The 7,725-nt window shown below is 44.8% G+C and overlaps 1 protein-coding gene across 1 annotated transcript in view; it reads left to right on the top strand.

Moving 5' to 3' along the window:
- LOC141176104 (gastrula zinc finger protein XlCGF66.1-like) overlaps window positions 1-7,725 on the top strand; it is a 34,040-nt gene that overhangs the window by 3,516 nt on the left and 22,799 nt on the right. The window lies entirely within an intron of this gene.

Below are 7,725 nucleotides of genomic sequence, written 5' to 3'. Positions count from 1 at the left end.
TAGCAGCTAGAAGGTGGCACTCCAGCAAGCGATTGAATATGAAGATCCTTTATTCTTTACAATTTTAAAACATGGAGCCGGGAAAGCGGGAGTCCTTCAGGTGCTGCTGAACCGCCACTCAGACACCCCAGGAGAAAAGATGAACCAGCGCCCTCCCCCCACTACTGACCCAGTGTGGACGTCGCCCCCCCCAAAATTATGAGCCACTGATTCCTGATTTTGTGGCGGAATCAGGAATCAAGTTTGACACCACCGGCCTCACAGAACTAGACTTTTTCAAAGTCTTTTTCTCTGAGGATCTTGTAAACCTCATGGTGGGCTTTATACGCTCATCAATTTTTGGAACAAAACCCCTCTTCATCATTTTCTAACTGGTCTCCTGTACACGCAGTAGAAATAATGAAGTTTTGGGGCCTGGTCCTTCATATGGGATCATGAAGAAGACAGAACTTTGGCAATATTGGAGTGTTGACGTTTTGTATAACACTCCAGTGTTCCAAAAGGTCATGACCCGGAAAAGTTTTCAGGCCATCACAAGTTCTTGCATTACAACGATAATGCAAGGTGTCCTGCATGCGATGACCCGAACTTTGATCATCTTTTCAAAGTTCGACCGGTCATCGACCAGTTCAACAACAAGTTTGCTGAAGTGTACGTGCTCCAAAGGGACATCTGCGTGGATGAGTCCTTAATGGCTTTTATGGAGCTGCTTGGATTCCGGCAGCACCTGCCCAATAAGAAGGCCAGGTTCGGAATCAAGCTGTATAAACTTTGTGAGAGTACCTCAGGGTACACTCACAAGTTTAGAGTTTATGAAAGGAAGGACTCCCGGATTAAATCCCCTGAATGCCCCCCTGTTCTGGGAGTGAGTGGGAAAATTGTGTGGGACTTGTTGCGCACACTGCTGGATAAAGGTTATCACTTGTACTTGGATAACTTTTATACCAGTGTCCCTCTCTTCAAGTCCCTCTCTGTGCGACGTACCGCAGCCTGCGATACTGTCCGCAAAAATAGAGAGGCCTCCCAAAGACGCTAATTGGGCAGCTGCTCAGAAGGGGTGAGAGCAGAGCCCAATGTAGTGACCACCTTCTGGTGGTCAAGTACAAGGACAAGAGGGATGTCCTTTTCTTGACCACCATACATGGTGATGGCAGCACTCTCAGCACTGTACAAGGTCCCACTACACAGGTCGTCAAACCAGACTGTGTAGTGGGGTACAACAAGTACATGGGGGGAGTTGATCTCTCTGATCAAGTCCTCCTGCCGTTCAGTGCTTTGAGAAAGGCCAGGGTGTGGTACAAAAAGTTGGCCATGCACATTGTACAGATGGCAATGCACAATTCTTTCCTTCTATCACAATGTGCAGGCCAGACTTCTACGTTGTACCTTCAGTTCCAGGAGGTTGTTATCAAGGCCCTGATATTTTGCAGTGGTGATGGAGCGGGCCCCAGTACTTCCGGAACTGAAGGTCCTCGAATTGTACCAGACCAGCATTTCCCAGGGCAGATGCCTCACAGCGGAAAAAAAGGTCACAAAAGAAGTGCCGAGTGTGTTTATAAAAGGTGAATACGCAAGGACACCATTTATCAGTGTGACACCTGCCCCGACAAACCTGGCCTGTGCATGAAAGAATGCTTCAAAAAGTACCATACTTCCATGGACTACTAAATTAATTTCTGACGTATGACAACCTGACGAACACTACACAACTGACGTATGACACTACATTATAAGATTCACAAATCGGGTATCCGTTCCAAAAAGGGGGCACTTGTTGGCCATTTCCACTGTTTAGGCACATTAGGGGCTCTGAGAACGTGACATGATGCCCGCAGACTATTCCATCAAAGTCTGCATTCCAAAGCGCGTCACTCCTTCGCTTCCTAGCCCTGACGTGCACCCAAACAGTAGTTTTCTCCAACACATGGGGTATCGGCGTACTCAGGAGGAATTGGACAACAGATTTTGAGGTCCACTTTCTCCTGGTACCCTTGGGAAAATAAAAAAAATTTAGGCTAAAAGATCGTTTTTGTGGAAAAAAAAATTATTTTTTTTTCATGACTCTACGTCATAAACTTTTGCGGAACGCTTGGGGGTCCAAAGTGCTCACCACACTTCTAAATAAGTTCCTTAAGGGGTCTAGTTTCCAAAATGGGGTCACTTGTGGGGGGGTTTCCACTGTTTAGGCACATGGGGTCTGCTGTCAATTCCAGCGAATTTTGCATTGAAAACGTCAAATGGCGCTCCTTCCCTTCCAAGCCCTGCCGTGCGCCCAAACAATGGCTTTCCCCCACATATGGGGTATCAGCATACTCAGGAGAAATTGCACAATAACTTTTGGTTTCCAATTTCTCCTGGTACGCTTGTAAAAATAAAAAAAAATTTGGGGTTAAAGTAAAATTTTAGTGAAAAAAAGTTAAATGTTCATTTTTTCCTTTCACGTTCAATTAATTGCTGTGAAGCATGTGAAGGGTTAATAAACTTCTTGAATGTGGTTTTGAGCACCTTGAGGGGTGCAGTTGTTAGAATGGTGTCACTTTTGGATATTTTCTGTCATAAAGACCCCTCAATGTGACTTCAAATGTGACGGGGACCCCAAAAAATGGTTTGTAAACTTTGTTGTAAAAATGATAAATCGCTGGTCAACTTTTAACCCTTATAGCTCCTTAAAAAAAAAAAAATTGTTTCCAAAATTGTGCTGATGTAAAGTAGACATATGGGAAATGTTATTTATTAATTATTGTGTGTGACATATCTCTCTGATGTAAGGGCATGAAAGTTCAAAGTTTGAAAATTGTAAAACTTTCCCCAAATTTCCATTTTTTTCACAAATAAACGCAAGTGATATCGAAGAAATTTTACCACTGTCATGAAGTACAATATGTCACGAAAAAAACATTCTCGGAATCAGGGAGATCCGTTGAAGCTTTCCAGAGTTCTTACCTCATAAAGTGACAGTGGTCAGAATTGTAAAAATTGTCCTGGTCATTAACGTGCAAACCACCCTGGGGCGTAAAGGGGTTAAACTGAATGATTTGGGTCAAACGTTTGAGATATCCTTCCACAAGCTTCTCACAATAGTTCGGTCGGAATTTGGGCCCATTCCTCCTGACAAAACTGGTATAACTGATCCAGGTTTGTAGGTCGCCTTGCTCGCAGCCTTTTCAGCTTTGCCCATAAATTTTCAATAGGACTGAGATCAGGGCTTTGTGATGGCCACTCCAAAACATTGACTTTGTTATCCTTAATCCACTTTGTTACCATTTTGGCAGTATGCTTCGGGTCATTGTCCATTTGGAAGACCCTTTTTGCCCATGCTTTAACTTCATGGCTAATGTCTTGAGATGTTGCTTCAGTATTGCCAAATAATATTCTTTTCTCATTATGCCATCTATTTTGTGAAGTGCATCAGTCCCTCCTGCAGCAAGACAACTCCACAACATGATGCTGTCAACCCCGTGTTTCACAGTTGGGATGGTGTTCTTAGGCTTCCAAGCTTCTCCCTTTTTCCTCCAAATGTAACAATGGTAATTATGCCCAAAATTTTAGTTTAATCAAACCACAGGACATGCCTCCAAAAATTAAGGTCTTTGTTCCTGTGAGCATTTGCCAACATTAATCTGGCTTTTTTAGGTTTCTTTTGGAGTAATGGCTTCTTCTTGGCAGAGTGGCCTTTCAGCCCATGTTGATACAGCACTCGTTTCACTGTGGATATTGACACAGTCTTACCAGCTTCCGCCATCATCTTCACAAGGTCTCTCGCTTTTGTCCTTGGGTTGATATGCACATGTTGGACCAAAAGCACGTTCATCTCTGGGACACAGAACCCGCCTACTTCCTGAGCGGTATGATGGCTGGACATTCCCATCTTGTTTGTACTTGCGTATAATTGTTTGTACAGATGAATGAGGCACCTTCAGGTATCTTGAAATTGCACCCAAGGATGAACTGGACTTGTGCAAGTCCACAATTCTCTTCCTGGTATCTTGGCTGATTTCTTTAGACTTTCGCATGATGCTACACAAAGAAGCAGTGTGTGTCAGGTGTGTATTAAAATACATCCATACGTGTGTCTCTAAATAACTAAGATGTTGCCAAAAAAACGGAAGCTTCCAAACACGTGATATGTGTTGTGTCGGCGTCTATGCCTCCTGGGCGGCAGAGACGTCGATCCACTCATCACCGTGGCTATGGTTCGGCGTTCCCCGCTATTTCCTCTGGTCTCACCGCAGCATCTTCCCAGGGTGCGTGCCGTCCTAAAAAGTCCCTGGCCAATGGCCGGAGGACTGCCCCTATTTAAAGCACCTCCTCAAAAATGGAGGTGCCTGTGCAAAGTTGTGGTTTGTGTTCTAAACACTCTTTCCAGCCCTCAGGTCCCAGTGCTGCCTGCCTGTCTATCAGCCATGTCCGCCTGTCAGTCTGCCTGCCAAGCCTGCCCGTTTACCTGCATTGTCTATCAGCCATGCTCATCTGTTGTGCCTCTTGGCTTTGGCCATCAGTCCCGTGGGAGTCGCCTGCTCTCACTGGAGGTCGGTCCCAGTGTGGCACCTGTTCCACCTTCTCCGTCCCTCCTTGGTTCACGGAGTCGATTAAGCCGCCGTGTAGCCAGGGTCCAGTTACGCCCCTCTGGTCCCTCCTCATATCTCAGCACAGAGGTTCCATCACCCGGACCCGTAACAGTATGATCATATGGGCAGTCCAAAATTGTTTAAAGGCATAGTAATCTTAGTGTATGTAAACTTTTGACTTTGCAGTAAGTAATAAATATGCCTTAAAACATTCTCTCTCTCTCATTATTCTGGCATTTGACAAATATTAAAAATTATGGTAATCCTAATTGACCTATAATGGGAAAGGTTTATTCTGATTTAATTTCAGATATTGAGAAAAACGTGGATACAGTGAAGGAAATAATTATTTGATCCCTTGCTGTTTTTGTAAGTTTACCCACTGACAAAGACATGAACAGTCTGTATGGTTTAGAGATGATCTGCAAAGAGGAGTGGACAAAAATTCCTCCTTACATGTGAGCAAACCTCATCATCAACTACAAAAAAAGTCTGACTGCTGTGCCTGCCAACAAGGGTTTTGCCACCAAGTACTAAGTGTTGTTTGCAAGAGGAATCAAATACTTATTTGTCACTACAAAATGAAAATAAATTTATCTAATTTATACAATGTATTTTTTTTTTTTTTTTTTGGATATTCTATCTCTCAATGTTAAAATTAACCTACCCTTAAAATTACAGACTGTTCATGTCTTTGTCAGTGGGTAAACTTACAAAAACAGCAAGGGATCACAAGGGCTTCTGAGGTACAGCCACCAGTGAGCGGGGTCACCATTGTTGAGGGTGCCAACCTCCCCAGCTAGGCAGTATAAGCTTTGTTTAGGTACAGGATAGGGTAAGGTAGTGACTGTGTCAATTATTTAGCAGCATCATTGTTTAGATCTGTTTATATACATCCACAACAAGCCATTCAGCTTGTAATTTTGCTAGTTTTAAGTACATATCTGCTGTTAGTCCAGTTTTTAATGCATATATTTAATAAATGTTTAAGATTTTACTTTAGGGAGGTTTTCCCACAGTACTGCCCCCTACACCCACAATATGGTTTCATCCACTCCACCGACTACCCCAGTGCTGATTAATAAATACTCACTTAGCCCCATTCTTGGTGCAGATACTAATAAATCCAGAACCTATGAGATTTTTACTACATCATAGTTGGATAGTTAGAGGCGTATTATCCATAGCGGCAGCCCACCCGGCCACTATTGTGCCCATGAGAAAAACAAGAATTTGAGATTGGTTTAAATTGGCATACATTCAGCACATAATGCATGTTTACAATGGCCATTAATCAGAAAAAAACTACAAGAAGAAAAATGATCATAAACCCTGCTGTAAATAAATAAATAAAAACCAAAAGTGCATTTAAATAAAATAGGGTTCTTAGTAACACTGTTTTTGATCAAAAATAGCATGAAAGCTACCATGGCAAGGTGAACCTATTCGGGATAGTCCTACTCTGTCTAATATTAAAAACTTTACCATGTGTCAAAGCCTCAAACTTGTGTGTGTGAATCAGACATGAGATCTAATGTGATAGAAGATTACAGTGCAGGGAAGACGGGAAACATTCATATAGCCGGCCAGTGGTGATGTAGTCAGTAACGGACTCTGGCCAAATATGTTTCTAGAGCTGTAGTAGATGAAGATGTCGTCCTCATGAAGTAGTTATTCCTCATGTCACGTGTAATGAATATCTCCTGCAGTATTGCTAATGCTGATTCCAGTGTCGGTAAATGAGACGAGAATTAGCTTTATGGAAGATGAGTCTTTGAGAAACGTGTTCAGCTGCCGACTCCAAGGAAGAAACTGCTTGTTGTCTGTGGCCTAAAATATATATGTTTTATTACTAGATGTAAAGCCGAAAACTAAATACCGTATTTTTCGGACTATTAGACGCACTTTTTTCCTCCAAAGTTTTGGAGGAAAATAGGAGATGCGTCTTATAGTCCGAATGTTGGGGGATGAGGGGGTATATATATGATGTGTGGGGGGAGCGGTAGCGGCGGAGGAGTGGGGCACAGGAGGCAGCAGCCTACACTGTCCCCGCTGCTAAAGAAAATTAATATTCAGTGCTCCCCACGCCCATGGAAGCGTGAATGAATATTTAACCTGTCTCTATGCTCATGGTCGTGGAGAGCGAGTGAATATTCATGCCCTTTAATAGCTTGCACACGTGATCTCCCAGCAGGAGCTGTTCTGCAGCTGTGTGCCGGCTATTAAGGAGCATGAAGTCACTGTGACTTCCGGGAGCTGATCTCTCCTTGTGAGCCGCGCATGGTAGTGACGCCAGGCGTGGCTCACATGACCAGATCAGTGGGGCAGACAGGACGCAGCGCTGGAGGAGAGAAGAAAAGGGAGTAGGAGTGTTTATTTTTATTTTTTTATGTGCAGCATGATGGGGATGAGGGGGACCATACATACCAGGATAAGGATGAGGGGGCCATACATACCAGGATAAGGATGAGGGGGCCATACATACCAGGATAAGGATGAGGGGGCCATACATATCAGGACAGGGATGAGGGGTGCCATGCATATCAGGACAGGGATGAGGGGTGCCATGCATATCAGGACAGGGATGAGGGGTGCCATGCATATCAGGACAGGGATGAGGGGTGCCATGCATATCAGGACAGGGATGAGGGGGGTGTCATGCATATCAGGACAGGGATGAGGGGGGTGTCATGCCTACCAGGACAGTGATGAGGGGGGTGCCATGCATGCCAGGATCGGGATGGGGGGTGCCATGCATGCCAGGATAGGGATGGGGGGTGCCATGCATGCCAGGATAGGGATGAGGGGGGTGCCATGCATGCCAGGATAGGGATGGAGGGTGCCATGCATGCCAGGACAGGGATGAGGGGGGTGCCATGCATACCAGGACAGGGATGAGGGGGTTGCCATGCATGCCAGGATAGGGATGGGGGGTGCCATGCATGCCAGGATAGGGATGGGGGGTGCCATGCATGCCAGGATAGGGATGGGGGGTGCCATGCATGCCAGGATGGAGGGGTGCCATGCATACCTGGATGGAGGGATGCCAGGCATACCAGGATGGGGATGGGGGCCACGTATAAAAGGAAGGGGGGCATATAAACCAAGATGGGGGATATTGTTAGAATTGGAGGACATTACCCCTATACCAGTGTCA

This window comes from Phyllobates terribilis, unplaced genomic scaffold (assembly GCF_046119375.1).
Source record: "Phyllobates terribilis strain yellow unplaced genomic scaffold, ASM4611937v1 Scaffold_17__1_contigs__length_24005725, whole genome shotgun sequence".
NCBI classification, from domain to species: Eukaryota; Metazoa; Chordata; class Amphibia; order Anura; family Dendrobatidae; genus Phyllobates; species Phyllobates terribilis.
The sequence above is the reverse complement of the archived record's forward strand: the minus strand, read 5'-3'. Positions and strand labels throughout refer to the sequence as shown.